Source organism: Hipposideros armiger, unplaced genomic scaffold (assembly GCF_001890085.2).
Source record: "Hipposideros armiger isolate ML-2016 unplaced genomic scaffold, ASM189008v1 scaffold_17, whole genome shotgun sequence".
Lineage (NCBI taxonomy): Eukaryota > Metazoa > Chordata > Mammalia > Chiroptera > Hipposideridae > Hipposideros > Hipposideros armiger.
In genome coordinates, this window is record NW_017731367.1 from 472895 (window position 1) to 488829 (window position 15935).

A 15935-nucleotide genomic window follows, 5' to 3' on the forward strand; every position below is an offset into this window, starting at 1 on the left:
GTAGATAATATATATTATCACAGCTCACACAGCCACTCACGGAGACTTGGAACAAGGGTTTAAACTGGCAGAGTGCCCTTGTCAGCATGCCAGGAAACATTCTTGGCCAAAGCCAGGAGGAACCGAGCCATGAGCCGGCAAAAGGACTGGGGCTGAGAAGCCTTGCTAGGAGCGTAGCATCATTGGCTGCCAAGGAGGAAAATATCCAAGGAAGAGGGCTGGTTGTTCCCATTTGCAAGCCTGAAGCAAGAGATCCAGGCTGACTCCTCCAGGAGGTTGAGAACTAGAGAGTTCTGTTCAAGTCTGGGGTGATCGATCCCAGTTAAAGAGTATGTGAAATAAATGACTGGAGAGCCCACTTCCACTAGAATCGGGATGAAGGGTCTGGGTTGACCAGTTGACGGGCTCCACAAAGACGCTAAACCCTGGATTTGTGTTCTTTGTATCCTTCTTCCCCTCTTCCCTCTGCGTTTTCTGCCCTGGTCCTCTTGCCTGCCCACCTCCAGTGGTGGAGAGTGAATGGCTTGTACCATATTCTGAGGACTCGGTTTATATGCTGACGTTGGAGTTTGGATTGTAGTCTGCTGCAGATGGCACTGGGGTTTAGTTTTATCTCATGGTGCTCTATTCTGCAGGTGTGGGAGGAAGTGCTTTTAACGTGTTGATGAGCCATCTTCAAGGATGTAATCATGTATGTAGAAGATTCCCGAGACTGCAGTTGCTCAAAGAGCCCCTGGGCTCTGGAGATGCCCCTGGGTGAGCCCCTGGCACTGGGCAGAGCTGATGGAGAAGTAGAATGGAGGATCGTTTGAGGTCCATTTTGCACCTTTCCTGATTAGTACAATATTTCATACATATTTGGGGTGTTGCTTTCTCCACAGGAACAGCAAAAGGAAGGCCTTTTTGTTCTGTTGAGATTAGGAATTGATTTGGTGTTAGAAACTCCAACTCCCTTGCCCATCTCCCTTCATCTTACTCACTTGGCAAAACCACACCCTGGTTAAATCCAGTTCTCTGTCTCCCGTGCATGTGCACTGTGCAGCTGAACTTGGGGAAGCACAGCCACGTGCATCATGGGAATCACCCCCAGTTCATGACCTCAAACTCCAAGTGGGCCTCAGTGCTGGCAGGGATTGAATCACCTCACATTCCTCAAAACTCTTCTCTCTGTCTTCAAACCTCCCCCACACACCCCAAGACTTCCAAAACTCAGCCCCAAGTCTCCCCATTTACCAGCCCCTCTCTAGTCAGTATCCACTCCTCCTCCACCCAAGAAAACCACTGGTTTGATTTCCGTCACTATGCATAGCTTTGCCTGCTCTAAAAACTCATAGACATGGAATCAACCAGCATGCAATGCACTCTTGTGTCTGGCTTCTTTGGCTCAACATAATGTTTTGAACCTAATCCATATTCCTGTATACGTCAATAGTTTATTCCTTTTTTTCTCTCTGAGCAGTAGTTCCTTGTGTGACCATGTCACATGTCTTTATCTACTTGCCTGTTAATGAACATTCAGATTATTTCCAATTGGGAGATTTTAAGATAAAGTTGTTACGAATATGTTTGTATAGTTCTTTTTGCAGACTGAGGTTTTCATTTCTCTTTGGTAAATACCTAGAGGTGGAATTGCTGGATCCTAAAGTAGGCATATGTTTACAACTTGGTAAGAAGCAGCCACACTGGTTTCCAAAGTGGCTGCGCCATCTGACTCTCTTGCACTAGAGTGGGAGAGTTCAGGTGTGCCACGCAATCTGACCATTGCAAAAAGTAAATCAGAACATGTCTCTCCACTGCAAACCTCCTCCCCACACAATGACCTAATGACTGAAAATGTGATTATGGTAGGAAATTGTTGTAAACTTTGAGGTGTGAAAGTGGTTTTATGGTTAGGCATAAAAGTAGCCCTTATCATTCATAGATACATACAGAAATACTTATGGATGAATCCATGTGATGTCAGGGAGACAGGGGAGGAGATGCAAGGGAGGGGATGGCCTTGAGTTGGTCACCATGGAAGCTGGGTGGTTGGTACATGTTCTTCTCTCTACCTTCATATTGTCAAAGAACACCAGAGCCAGACAGAAGTTAAGCAGTGGAGGCATTTACTCAGGAACTATTGCAATAGGGGAAGAGAGGTCTCAGTATAGCACTGAACTCCATTCCAAATACAAGGACAAGTGGGGATTTATAGCCAAGGAGCAGGGTAGGGCCAGTGGATGGAAGATTACTAAGAAGAAGCTTGGGTATAAAGGGGGATTCTGGCTAAACCGGCTTGATAGGACCCTTAACTAAGGCTGGCCAGGGTGAGCGGTGAGGAATTTAATCAGATACCAAGCGTAGTCAGATACCAAGGATAGAAGATTCTGGCTAAACTGACCCTACAGGATTCCCACTGAAACTGGACGAAACAGGCCAATGACAGAGACTAAGGTCGAGGCCCAGAGAAGCTTGACTAGAGTTAGGTCAAGGGGAGAATCTTTTTCTATGCACTCTTGAAATTTGCCAGAAGAAACAGTTTTTAAAATTCCTCCAGTGGCTCTCCATCTCAAAGCAAAAGCTGGGTCCTCGCAAGGCCCCCTTTCCTCTCTAGCTGCATTTCCTGTGAGGCCTGGCTTGCTTCACTCCCACTCCACACACCTCCCTGCTGTTTCTCGCCAGTGCCAGGTACCCTCCCACACCAGGCCCCCATGCTGACTGTTCCCTGGCCTGGCACACTCTCTCCCAGATAGCCCATGGCTACCTTCAGCTGAAGGAATTTGAGAAACAGCAGGTGCAGGAAGGACTCTGTGACCTCACCCTGAAGAAGGTCATAAGACCCTAATGTGAGAGGTGCCCCCCCACCCCATATCCAGAGGAGGGAGCACGCTTACGTCCTGTCACAGTTTCCCACAACTTTCCAATTGTCATCAAATGAGCATGAAAACACTCAGGCTTAATAGCTTCTTCAGACCTTCATTTCCTTTTGAAGGCTCCGTGTCACAAAAAGCTGATAGTAAAAAAATTTGTACGCTTTTACCTTACGAATCCCTTTTGTTATAGGGGGCCCAGCTGAGAACTTGGCAGGGTACAAAGAAAAGATGCTTTTCCTCCCCTACATTTGCCTTCATTCAACTCTTTTCTCAGTGAGGTCAACCCTGACACCCCCTTTCCCTGCATTTCTCTCCCCGATATGCTGTAAACTTTACTTATTGCTTATGGTGATTATGTGTTGCCTGTCTCTCTCCTCTAGCCGGTAAGCTCTGCTGGCCAGGGATGGCTTGATTGTGTGGTTCACTAAAATATCACCAGTTCCTAAAACAGTGTCTGGCAGATAGAAGAAGGTCAATAATATCATGTTTGGATTAAAAGAAAGGAACAGAAGAGAGAGGAAGGGAGGGAGGGAAGGAGAGGAGGAGAGAAACAGCGGGGTATAGTGTAATGTTTTTCAAGGGCAAGGAGGTCATATGTGGAGGCATTTGGTTCTACTAGTTTGTTGTCCATTCTACCACCTTGTGTGGTTAGTTATAATAATATCAGAAATAAAATCAAGGGTCATTATTTGGTCTAGTGTATAGGCTGTTCTTAGAATAAACTCACTTGAAATGATGTCCCATGCATGCCAGTGGCTTCCAGGTGACATCCTGAAGTTACACGTCTGGGCCCCTTAGCTCTTTGTTCCCAGCAGCACACACGGGGCCTGCAGCGAGAATAGGGACAGTGACCACATGGCATCCAGGGCTCCTGTCATGGGGCTAAGGGAGCATTAGCAGACCACATGGTGAGGGCTCCTCACTGCTGTAGCCAGCGCAGGTCCCTGCTGAAGCGAGAAGGGATGGAAAAGGGGGCCTCTCTGAGAGTGGGGCTGAATCCCATACAAGTGCCAATCCGCCAGGCTGTACACCTCCCCAACGCCGCCCATTGGGCTACAAAGGAGTTTCAGACCAGACCTCCCCAAGCTGTGCCACTTTGACATGTGAATTCTTTTGTGCTGAAGGCAACAAGACCCTGCGGACCCACGAGAAACTTTTACCTCTCCCTTAAAGAATTTAAATTTGGAGCCTTGTCCATCGTAAGTATTGTTACAAGAGATAGCTCTTTATGGCCTGTCTATGGGACATGACAGGGCAAACTTCTAATCACTAAACGTCTGCCATGACTTTCCTCCCCTCTGAAGCCTGAGGCACCTTTTCTCATCCTTAGCTCAGAATGTCATATATATCACATTTTCCCCTTCTGTCTGTGAACCTCTCATGTCTGTGGGGTTCCCATACATATGTATGTAACTAAATTTAGTCATTTTTCTCCTGATACTCTATCTCGTATCTATTTTTTAGACCAGCTGGAAGAACCTAGGAGGGTAGAGGAAAGTTTCTTCCTCCCCCACAGCTCCCCTGCCTCTCCACACGAGGCAGGAGGAGACTGTGGAGCACAGAAGAGTGGCCCTTGGAATTGGGAATCAGGTTGCATGTTTACCTCATGCAAACCAGCTCCCTGGAAACCTGCAGGGGAGAGGTGACTCAACACACACATCCCAGAATCCTCTCTGGCTCTTGGCAAACATGTCTACCCCCACTCAGCCGTGGCTGCCAGGGGAATGCAACGTGCTTCCTTTCTCCTACACCTCCTGCACTGTTCACAGGGAGCAGCGAACACAGAAAGACTTTATTCACAGGCGTTATTGGTTGGCCCTCTCTTGAAAGCTTTCTGAAAATGCAAATTTCTCAGAACTGGATTCTTTTCAAACGCTTTAAAGTTGCATATTCCCAATGAGAGCAGTTAAACAAATCAAGACTTCCCTAGGCAGGAGGCTCCTTAAAAATAAAATTTAAAGGAGAAACTTCTGAACCAGGACAGAAAGCAGAAAGTCCAGCTGTGACATCAGGCATGGCAACACAAGGTGGGAGCCCAGTTTCTAGGGCCTCAAGAGTGTGCTGGTGTGAAGCCCCCGTTTTTTTGCTGTCTGTGCCCCACCCCCACCTTGGCCTCCCCTCCTTCAGCCTTTCATTCAATACTGCCCTGCCCTGCTGCCTACATTAGTCCTTGACAACTGAGGACTCAACAAGACTGAGTTGTTACTCAGCAAGAGCTCAAATCCAGTGACCTGCACAAGCCTCCACCTGAGTCAACTCTCCCCTCTCCAGGGGCCCTGGGACTGCCTGCTCCCTTCAGCCCATAGAACCAAGAGGTTCTGGTCTCAGACCCTCCCCAGAGGAGCAGACCCCCACTGGGATGACTGTTGTGTCCATAAGCACTGGGCATTTTAATTCTTCTATTTCTGTCTGTACCCACACACCTTACCCACATATCTCCCAGCACAAGCCTTGGCATTTCAAAGACTAGTTCCACCCCCCTCCGACCCTCTCACCCATACCCACCCCCCATGTTTCTGCCTCAACCTCCAGCCAAGTTTCCTGGGTTACCCCTCCCTCCCTCGCCCAGAAGCCCTCCCTGGAGGAGGGGTTACCCTCTCTTACCTCAAGCATCAGATAAGATTCAAGCTGAGATAACTGAAAACCACAGGATTCCTTCTCTCCTCTCACTATCTTTTCCACCCCCAAGTAAGAGATTACTTGGTTAAAATGGACAGGTTTTCCTGATTATATAGGATTTCATAACATATAATTGTTACCTGCTCTTTTCACTTCTCATGGAAATCTCTCCATGCAATACCTCATTTTTAACAGCTGCATCGTGACCAGTCATCTGTTTCATAATTAATCAAACGAGACCCTGTAGGGCTCACCATAGTGGTGACTCACAGTACTACTCAGTGAATGCTGGTTATGATATTAGTCAAACCTATTTCCAGGGAAGAGGGAGCCTAGCTCTGTCTGGCTTAGACATTAAGGAAAACAATGGCTTGTGACCTACCTGTGAAGCCTACAAGTATCTACTCCAAAGATCTCATTTCTTTCTTTCTCCCCACTCTGGCTTCCATGAACTCAGCTTCATGCTGACATTGACTCTCCTTGTGATTGGTAAGAGAGCTGCCAATAGCACTCAGCCAGGGCTGTAAAAAGTGGCAGAATATGCCACCCCAACATATGCCACTTTGGCATAAGGATTATTTTGATCTAAAAGCACTTGAACACAACAAGATTACCCAGGTACAGCTGAAGGCATTGAACCAGCAGAAAGATTGTGGGCGACTTGGGGTCAGCTTTCTACACTGGTGCACCTGAAGATGATTTAAGAGCATCCTGGGGCCGGCCGAGTGGCGCGATGGTTAAGAACTCGCTTGGGATGCCAGAGGGCCCCGGTTCGGATCCCACATATGAGGGCCAGTGACACTGCCCTCCACAGCTAAGATGCTGAACAACAGCTCAACCTGGAGCTGGGCTGCCATGAGTCGCCGGCGACGGTGTGGGCTGCAGTCCCTGTGGCAGTGGATTGCCATGGGCTATCGTATGTAGCCAGCAGCCAGCGTGAGCGGCCAGCAGCCGCAGTGAGCGGCCGTCCAGAAGCCGGCAACTGATCTGCCTCGCCAGAGAAGAGCGCAATGATGGTGCCAACTTGGGCCAGTGAAGCAACATCCTCCACAACTAGATTGAAGAACAAAACGACAGCAACTTGTCTGTTCCCTTTTCCCCAATTCCCCAGCACTGTTCCCATCCCCCCAATTCCCCAAAAAAAAACTTAAAAAAAAAAAAAAGAGCATCCTGAAGTCGTAAGACCCATGTACATGTGCACAGAAATGCTTTTTTTTTTGCATCTATTGTGAATACAAAACACTAGAGTGAACACTACTTCCCCTACATATTACATTCTATAATTACATTTCTGCATATCATGGGTCACTTTTCTAAAAGCATCATTACTACTGTTTTTCACATTTTATGTGAAATGCTTTTTTTTGTTGTTTTTTTAAGATTTTCTTGGGGAATTGGGGGAAGGACCAGTGTTGGGGAATCAGAAAAGGGGAACAGACAAGTTACTGTCCTTTTGTTGTTCAGTCTAGTTGTGGAGGACGTCGCTTCACTGGCCCATGTTGGTATTATCATTGCGCTCTTCCCAGGTGAGGCAGATTGGTCGCCGGTCACTGGACGGCGGCTCATGCTGGCTGCCGGCCCCGCATACTGGCTGCCAGCCACTCACGGTAGCTTACGGCAGCCCACTGCAGCCTACCTCCGGCAGCCCAGCTCCAGGTCAAGTTGTTGTTCACCATCTTAGCTGTAGAGGGCGCAGCATCACTGGCCCATGTGGGATTCGAACTGGCAGCCTTGCTGCTCAGAGCTCACTCTCCAAGCCAACTCTCAACCAATGTGCCACTCAGCCGGCCCGAGAAATGCTTTATATATCTGCATAAAAGTCCACAAGATTAGGGCAGTGGTTAAAATAAAGTATAGCTAATCATATACATAATACTATTTGGTTTCTTGAAATGACAATGTTAGTCTATAGGTGCTGACATGAAAGGATATCCAGAATACATGGTCCAGTGAGAAAAGCAGGTATCAGAACACTATGTACTGTGTGATACAACTTGTATAAACGTGCTATGGGGCTGTGAGATCTATAGTAGGAGCATAGAGGAGGGGCTGTGTCTAGTTTGTGTGAACAGAAGAATGTCCAAACCTGGAAAGAATTTTTATAAGATTTTATATGAGCCAAACAGAGGATTTGCCTGGAAGCAAGATCTCAATAGGCTGAGAAAAATACTTCAATGAAATGACAATTTGCAGCTTCTTTTATGCGTTTGGAATTAAGGAGGGAATACAAGAACGATTACATGGAGGTGGGAGAAAGCAAGGTGGGGGATGGATTACAGGCCAGTTAATAAGGTTATATGCTCTCTTGAGGGAAGTTTCACTTGAGGGGCCTGAAAAGAGGCATTTCAAAGGTATGTTAACCTAGATGCACAGAAACAATGGGCAGGGCTTGTTTAGGCAAAGATAAGCCTTTTATTAAAGAAGTTAGATGCCTGGGGTGTGACAGTCCACCATGACCTGCCCACTTAGGAAAGGCTATCTGTGAGGTGACTCTCTGACAAACCTCTTTCTCATCCACATTTGGAACACGGCTAGACTCCAGGACATAATGATTTACACATAGTAGACTCTCAATAAATATTTGTTAGATAGAACAAGCACTTTGTTCAAAGCCTGGAAGGCTAACTCCTTAGTCGCTAATCATAAGAAGCTGGGCAATGTTTTTTTCTTTTTATTATTTTCCTTTCTATTTCTTCTACAAGAAACATGCTGAGAAGGGGATTGTGATTGCTGTCTTCAGAATTATACCATAATGAATACATAAATTCTTCTGTGAGCAAACACTGAGTTTTTTAGGCCCCTATCGTATCCACTGGAGGCCCAGAGAGCTCGAGGCCAGCAGAGACACTACTGAACTTCATTGACTATGAACTGGGCTTCTCAAGTTTGCTCTAAGACAAACTAGTGACTTTTTGATGTTGAGCTGTCCCAGATCCATGCCCAAAGAGGAAAAAAAAGAAAGCGTAAAAACTTGAAATTCTTAGAATTCTTTTTAGAGGATTATAAAACTGCCTGAGGACGTGAGTCTCTGAATCCCAGTCCACTCTCCAGAGAAGGAAGATAAGTTCATAAATACCCTGTCAGGTATCAAATAAGCATCAGACTGTGGTAGAAAGAATTTTCATCCACTTGGATTCTTTCAAATCTCTTCTTCTTTCATCTGACAGCTCTGATGGCCATCCCAGAAAAAGAGTTCCAAAATTTCTTTGAAGGGTGGACTAGGTGCTGGCNTCTTTCAAATCTCTTCTTCTTTCATCTGACAGCTCTGATGGCCATCCCAGAAAAAGAGTTCCAAAATTTCTTTGAAGGGTGGACTAGGTGCTGGCTTTGGTGCATAGCTTCCCAAGGGGAGTACTTCGAAGGTGACCATAGCGATATTCAGCAATGAGGTTATGTGGCACTTTTTCTAGGGTGAGTTCATGAACTTCATCATCTGACCTTGTATACAAATATCAAATCATTAAGTTGTATACCTGAAACTAATATAATGTTATATGTCAATTATACATACCTCAATGAAAGAAAGAAAGAAAGCAAGAAAGAAAGCAAGCAAGAAAGAAAGAAAGAAAGAAAGAAAGAAAGAAAGAAAGAAAGAAAGAAAGAAGGAAGGAAGGAAAAAAAGAGGGGAGGAGGGAGGGAGGGAAAGGAAGAAAGGAAACCCAACCACATAGATAAGCAAAAAAGTAAAGAAAAAAATCACCAGCATTTTTGGCTGACCAGCCTTTAGGGTAGGTGAAAGGCAAGGCTCTTACTTATTTCTCTCTATGGAAGCCAAGAGGGAATCAAATATTCTCTCTTCCAGCTTCTTTATAATAAGTGCTGCACATGATCACATGACCTAAACTTAGCCAAGTAGGTGCTCCTGCCAAGGACTTTGAATTGTGAAGGAGTGATGCAAAGGCCCTGTGGTCAACCAGAGAATATTCACAGTGGCTGCAGCAGAGACAAGAGCCCAAGAGCATAACCCTGAGGGGCCAACTGCAATGGTGCCAGGGCCAGTGTCCCAAGTAGACTGCTACTAGGGAGATACTGCCATCAACATGGCCCCTCTGATTTCAGCAGAAGATCCTAGAGGGGCAGACTGACTTTTCTGTCTGTTCACAGCCCCTTGAGTTAAATGGAGACTTAAGGAAAGACCATACAATAACATAAAGCATATATTCTATCTATCTTACTCCTGCTTTTCCCACAGGGGATCTGACCATGTATCAGGGAAACTGTGCCCTGGGGAAAGGAAGGAACCAGAACTTCCAAGAGACTTTGGTACTAGCTCTGAACTCGCACTAATTACCTGGGGGAGCAGAACACTACTGGGTTAGGTGATAAATGAGCTTCGATTGGAGTTCTGCTCATAGTAGGACTGGTAGAATCCTGAACCCATTACGTCTCCAATGCCTGGATGTAAAGTCAGAATAGATACTCTAAACCTCAGCCAGAGTCCCCACGTTGGCTCTGTGATCCCAAAAGTAAGGGCTTTTATGACAGGAAGGGCAAAGGGAAAGCCCCTGGGTCTCCGCCTCCCCAACAAATTGCAAATCTAAAGGACAACTGCATCTCAGGAGGGAGCACCGGTGTTATTATCACTGTGAACAAGTTGAAGATGTGTGTTGGGGGGATGTGGGGGGGAATGATTCCTCTCACAACCCTATGTAGCGTTCCCATCTGGCCAGTGCAGAAGGGTGAGGAGGGAGTGGACAGCAGAACGTTTCCTCCATTTTGCTTCTGAGCTCTGTGCTGGACGGACCTCAACCCCCTCACTGTCCTACAGGACATCATGCTGGTCTGCTGCATTGATAATATTGTGCCTAGACTTGGTGAGGTGCCTTGGATACTCGTGGGTCCCTGAGTTTTCCCAAGTATTGTCAACAATTCATAAAAAAATATTGATTGTCTTGGCCATTCTCTCATGATGACAAGATGGCTGCCATAGCCCCAAATAGCAGTCTACACAACCGTGTCCCAAGCAGGAAGAAAGGTGACAGGCCCCAAAAGGCTATTCACCTTCCATAGTCAAGGAAGAAGATCTTTCCCAGAAATCTCCCCAGGGAACCTCCTCTTGTGTTGGACTGGCTAGAATTGAGTGATATGCCCGCCCCAAGACCAATCACTGGTAAAGAAGAACAGGAGGGTCACAGGTGGCTTCGTCTACTTGTGGCTCAACCACTGAGGTTAGGGCCATTACCTCTGTCACAAAACCAGGGCTCAGTAAAGGTGAGTAGCAGTGAGTAAGAAGCAAACAGAGTCTGCCACAGCTGGTATCCCTGTCCTGTCACCGTCTAACGTTGAAAACCAATCTAAGCCAAGTTGTCTATAAACTAGCGAGAGAATGATGACATAGCATAACTTCTAGACCTGTGCTGCCAAGTATGGCAGCCACTAGCCACATGTGGCCATTTAAATTTAACTTAAAATTAATTAAAATTAAATAGAATTTTAAATACAGTTCCTTAGTCACACTAGACACATTTCAAGTGCTCCACAGCTTCGTGTGGCTAGTGGCCACTGTACTGGACAGCGCAGATATAAAACAGGAAGTTCTATTGGTGAGCACTGCTTCTCCAGCTGCCACTATCAGTGATGAGAAGCTTCTACTAAAGCTATGAGGTGAGGGTTTCACTGTCCCCCCGCAATGTCATGCCACCATCATGTGCCTTCACGCACTGTAACCTGAGAGTGACAAGCTGAGCAGTGATCACAGAAGACTCCTTTCCTGCCAGGGTCCCATGGAATGCACAGATCTGGCCATGAAATGAGCCCATTTGGACTGAATCCTTGATCCATCTCTCTGGCTGAGAGCTGGCCTGAGCAGGTAATGTTATCAGAAGGTTAATATTTAATATACCAGGCACCCTGTAAACAGTGACCATGAGGTCACCCACTGCCCATATTCCTAAAACATACACACTTCCTATATTTCATCAGCCAGGGTCTAAGGGGCTGCAGAAAGTGCACAGAATGAGACAAATAGGTTCAGGGGCAGGGAGGCCATGGTGAGAGCTGGCCCTCAGGTCCACACCAAGGACACAGCTGGCATTGTGTTTGATCATCTATAAAGGGGTGCTTGCTCTGAGCCTTGGCTAAGGAATGGTGATGCTTCTTGTGATAACCACCCTTTGATCCACTCTAACCTCGAAGGGCCTGATAGGTAAGGGTGCCTGGTTGGTTCATTCATGTCTTGGGGAAGGTAAAATCCCCATTCAGCTCTTCGAGACCAGGGCCACTTCCTGACCACTCTGGGCCAACGCCACTGTCCCACGAGCCTGGAGCTCAGGAGACTTGTGCTCTGGCTCTAACTTGATCCGACCAGGCAGATTTTAAAGGAGGACCAGGTTGAGCAGCTTTGAGGTCACCACCCTATGTCCTTACAGCACAGGTCAGCTGCTGCTCTCCTCCCTGCTGGAGACTCAGATGCTACCAGATCCCCATAAAGTCACCTTGAGGCCCTGGGCGGGTGACAGATGCAGACACCCTCTCCAAGCTTGCATTTTGCCAAACTGCCCTGAGCTGAAAATGTGCAAGTGCAGTTCCTGCCCAGGAGAACTTGTCACGTGCTCCTGGATGCTAAGCAGAGCTGGCTGGTCCTCCACTTCACACAGAGGTTCTTGCAGTTGTTATTTCTGGATCCTCTACTGCAGGGGTGTCAAACTGGCGGCCCGCGGGCCGCATGCGGCCCTCGAGGTAATTTTTTATGGCCCACGATGCTCTGAAATAAAATGAAAATAGAAAAAATTGTTATGAAGAAAATAGCACTTAGGGGAGATCGAGACAATACCGTACACACAATTCCCTCATTAACCCTTTAACTACTGAAGACGAGTATACAAAAAAATTACCTCGAGGGCCGCATGCGGCCCACGGGCGCCAGTTTGACACCCCTGCTCTACTGTGTGCCCCTCAGGAGATGAGTGGGGGATGGGAGGGGGTAGGATGGCTCAAACATGATCTGAGTACAGGGTTCTGCTGATGGAGGATTGCCCCCCTGCCCGTGACTCCCTCAGCCAGCACAGGTGTGCCCAGGGGGCCTACCCACTTCTCTTCCTAACACCGCTGACCCGTCCTGGGCCCAGCAGGGCAACAGTAGGGGCTTAGGCCAGGACCTATGGCTCACAGCGTTTCCTCCTGGGTTTCTTAGGCCCCTAAAATTACAGTAGAACTGAGATGCTTAACCCCCATATGAACACCAGCTGTCACAGAGATCTGCATTCCCAGTGCCCTGGTGGGAACCAGCCCTGGCCAGGTAGACAATGAAGGGGAACAGACTATGCCACCCCAAAATGTCTCACTTTGGCATGTGGATTTATTTGAGCTGAAGGCCATCAAGACTCAGGAAAAACTTTACCTCCCTCTTCATTGCCTAAGACAGGGGTCGGCAAACTGCGGCTCGCCAGCCACATGTGGCTCTTTGGGGACGTACATGTGCCTCTGAAGTAAAATTGAAAATGAAAATAAAACTATCATAGTTTCATTTATAAAATTTTTAAAGGCTATTATTCACGTAATGGTGATTTCATTTGCTTTATGGCTCTCGAATAATTTTTAAATTGTTGTGAGGGACAGGATTGACTCTTCTGTCTCAAAAGTTTGCCGACCCCTGGTCTAAGAGAATTTACATAGAGGGCTTGTACCAGGAAGAGAGCTATTAATTACCAGAGATAAGTTTTGGGGTTTTTTTTGTTTGTTTGAAAAAACTCTGCGCGCAGGGCAAGCATCTGATTGCCAAACATCTGCTTTTCTCGCCTTCCTGTGGTTGGCCCTCCTCCCCTGCGAAGCCCCAGGCCCCTACCCCTTTCTTTAGCTCAGGATGGCTTATAAGCCTCAATTGACCAACTGTCTTTGAGCCTCACCTCTTTGTGGGGCTCCTGTACATATGGAATTAAATTTGTTTTTCTCCTGTTAATTTGTCTTACGTCCATTTAATTGTTAGAACAGCCAAAGAAACTAGAAGGGAAGAAGGGGAAATTTTTTTGCCTCAACAGTGAGGAACTGATAGGTTAGCACAGCCGGGCCCGTTTGGTCATCGGCAGCCAGGACCCAGCCCAGGGCTGCGGCACCGCACAGCTCACAGGCCCTTGTCAGACCCAGTTTTAAAACTTTCTGCCACATTTTCTCCCACTCCAGCCTCATTCCTCTGTGGGCCCTCGGGGCTCCCTCAATTTCCTTCCCCTCCAGGGTCTTCCTCCCATTTAAGATCTTTCTTCCTCTATCTGGCTCCCCGGGAAACCCATAAAGTCTCTCCAAATCCCACATTCCTCATATCTTCCAAAGCAACTGTCTTAGGGGAGAAGAGTGAATGTGGAGGGAGAAAAGAAAGGAAGAAAAGAAGAGAAGAAAGAGTGATGGAAAAGGAAAAAAGGCAAAGATGAAGACAGGGGAAGGGAAGAGAAGGCTAAGAAAGGGGAGGGAAGGGGAGGAAAAGAAAAAGAAGAAGGAAGAAGGAAAGGAGAATAGGGTGAAAGACAGGGAGAAAAGAGGAGAAAGGAGGTACCTGCCACAGACCAAGATTATGTCTTCTTTCCCAAATCAGCACTTTTCTGTCCCTCTTCCTACCAGGTTCTGCATGAAAGAACATGAAGAAGCAAACTGTTTCAAAAATCCTAGTTTCACTTTATGTCTCCTTTGAAAACCAGAGAAATAAGAAAAAGCTTATTTCTTTTATGATATCTTCTAGGGCATGGACAGAGAGGAGGAAGAAATATTCTTGGCATACAGCCATTTTTTTTAAGGTCTTTGTAGTTTCCTGTTAATTTAATACCTGAACCTTTGCCATGTAAATAACACAGGTAAAGATAAACTTCACTGGTCCTGGACTCTGACCTTTGTTTGACACCCACCCCCTCTCTGATCTATCTTCCATCCCATCACTGGAAATTTCAGAATTGTTACCTGGAAATTTAGAGTCAGGGAATAAAAAGGAAGAGCATGTTGGTTTTAGGCAAGCCTTGTAAGAAAGTACAAAAATAGCAGCACACATCTGAGAGTTCTTCCCTAGACAGGGGGTTATGTCTTCCTCTCTTCCTCAAAGAGGTGACTTCAGGGGGGGTCAATTTCCTTTCCATTCACTTAGTAGGTCTCCCACTGGCTCTGCCACTACCTCAGCTTATGCCCACCTAGGCTGTGCTTTGCTGTCACTGCACTGCACCATTTCCTAAGACAAGCGTAATTTAAACAAGTGATTTAATCCTTACTCGCTTTTGTTGAGCCTATAGTATATACTATAGTATATACTATAGTAAATATGCCTATAGTATATACTATAGTAAATATGCTTCTTGTTGGAGTGCTTCCTCTAACAGCGTTGGCAAAGAGGGACTCTATGTGATAAACTTTCTGATCCTTTAAATACCTGATAATTTAACTAGAAATCAAAACTTAGGTTCAAAGTTCTTTCTCTCTGATACTTTAAAAAATATTACTCAACTATCTTCTTAAATCCAGTGTTCGTGTTAAGAAATCTCAAGTCAATCTGATTTTTGCTCCTTCCTCAGCCCTCTGCTATCAAGGTGCCTGGGACACAGATGTGAGAGACAATAGATACAGGCTGAGTGACTAAATCACTGAGCTGGTGCTGGGACTCAACCCTGATTCCAGCCCAGGGCTTCTTGCTCCAAATCTTGGGCTTTTCCCACCCGAGCCTCTGGATCTCCACCCTGGACAAAGACAGTCCACAGAGGCAAGAGGTCATATTAACTAGAACCCCAACAAAGATATGGGGTCCTTCCCCCAAACTGGTTGAACCAACTGCTGAATGATCAGACTTAAGACAAGGCTGCTTATGCACCTTTGAATCCCCACAGTTTGCACACAGGAGGTGCTCAAAAAAGTTTCATTTTATTGAATGTATATACAAACTCTCCAGGAGGAGATGGATAATTGTACGGAGCAGGAAACAGGGCAACTAGAAGAGCAGACTGGTGGGTAGACAGCGAAGGAAAAAGCTGAGTATTAACACTTTCTTGACTCAAAGGGGCCTTTGGTCTCTACTGTGTAATAGAGGGGAAGTACAGATCCTTGACCAGTGCTATCCAATGGCGTAGCCACTAACCACATGCAGCTATTTACCTTTAATTAAAATTAAATAGTATGAAAAATTCAAGTTCCTCAGTTGCACTAGCCAAGTGCTCAATAATAGCCACGTGTGGCTAGTGGTTACTGCATTGACCCATACAGATAATATAAACCACTTCCACCATCACAGAATGTTCTATTGGCCAAAGGTGGCCTTAGACCCTTAGAATGAAAGGAAATGCATTCCTGCTTCCCACCAGGCCTACTGACATAACTCCTGTTCCCCCACGCCACGTAGATCAGAGCACCATCAGTGCTCCACATTTGCCCCCCAGATGTTCTGCTCCACAGGGAGCAGTGCCATCTGCCTTCTTGGTTTTCACCCCCTCCCCCACCCCCAGTGCCAAGGGCAGTGCCCTGTAATTAACAAGTATTTGTTGAAATAAGGAGCCCTTAATT

General features: G+C 46.5%; 1 long non-coding RNA gene across 1 annotated transcript; it reads right to left on the reverse strand.

The window, feature by feature from the left end:
* Positions 1–22: 22 nt before the first annotated feature.
* LOC109373788 (uncharacterized) lies at positions 23–12135 on the reverse strand. The gene is made up of 3 exons (XR_002122283.1): positions 11906–12135; positions 3580–3679; positions 23–908 (listed from the first exon to the last, which is right to left on the reverse strand). It is a non-coding gene; the product is annotated as an uncharacterized LOC109373788 (long non-coding RNA).
* Between the last annotated feature and the right edge of the window lie 3800 nt (positions 12136–15935).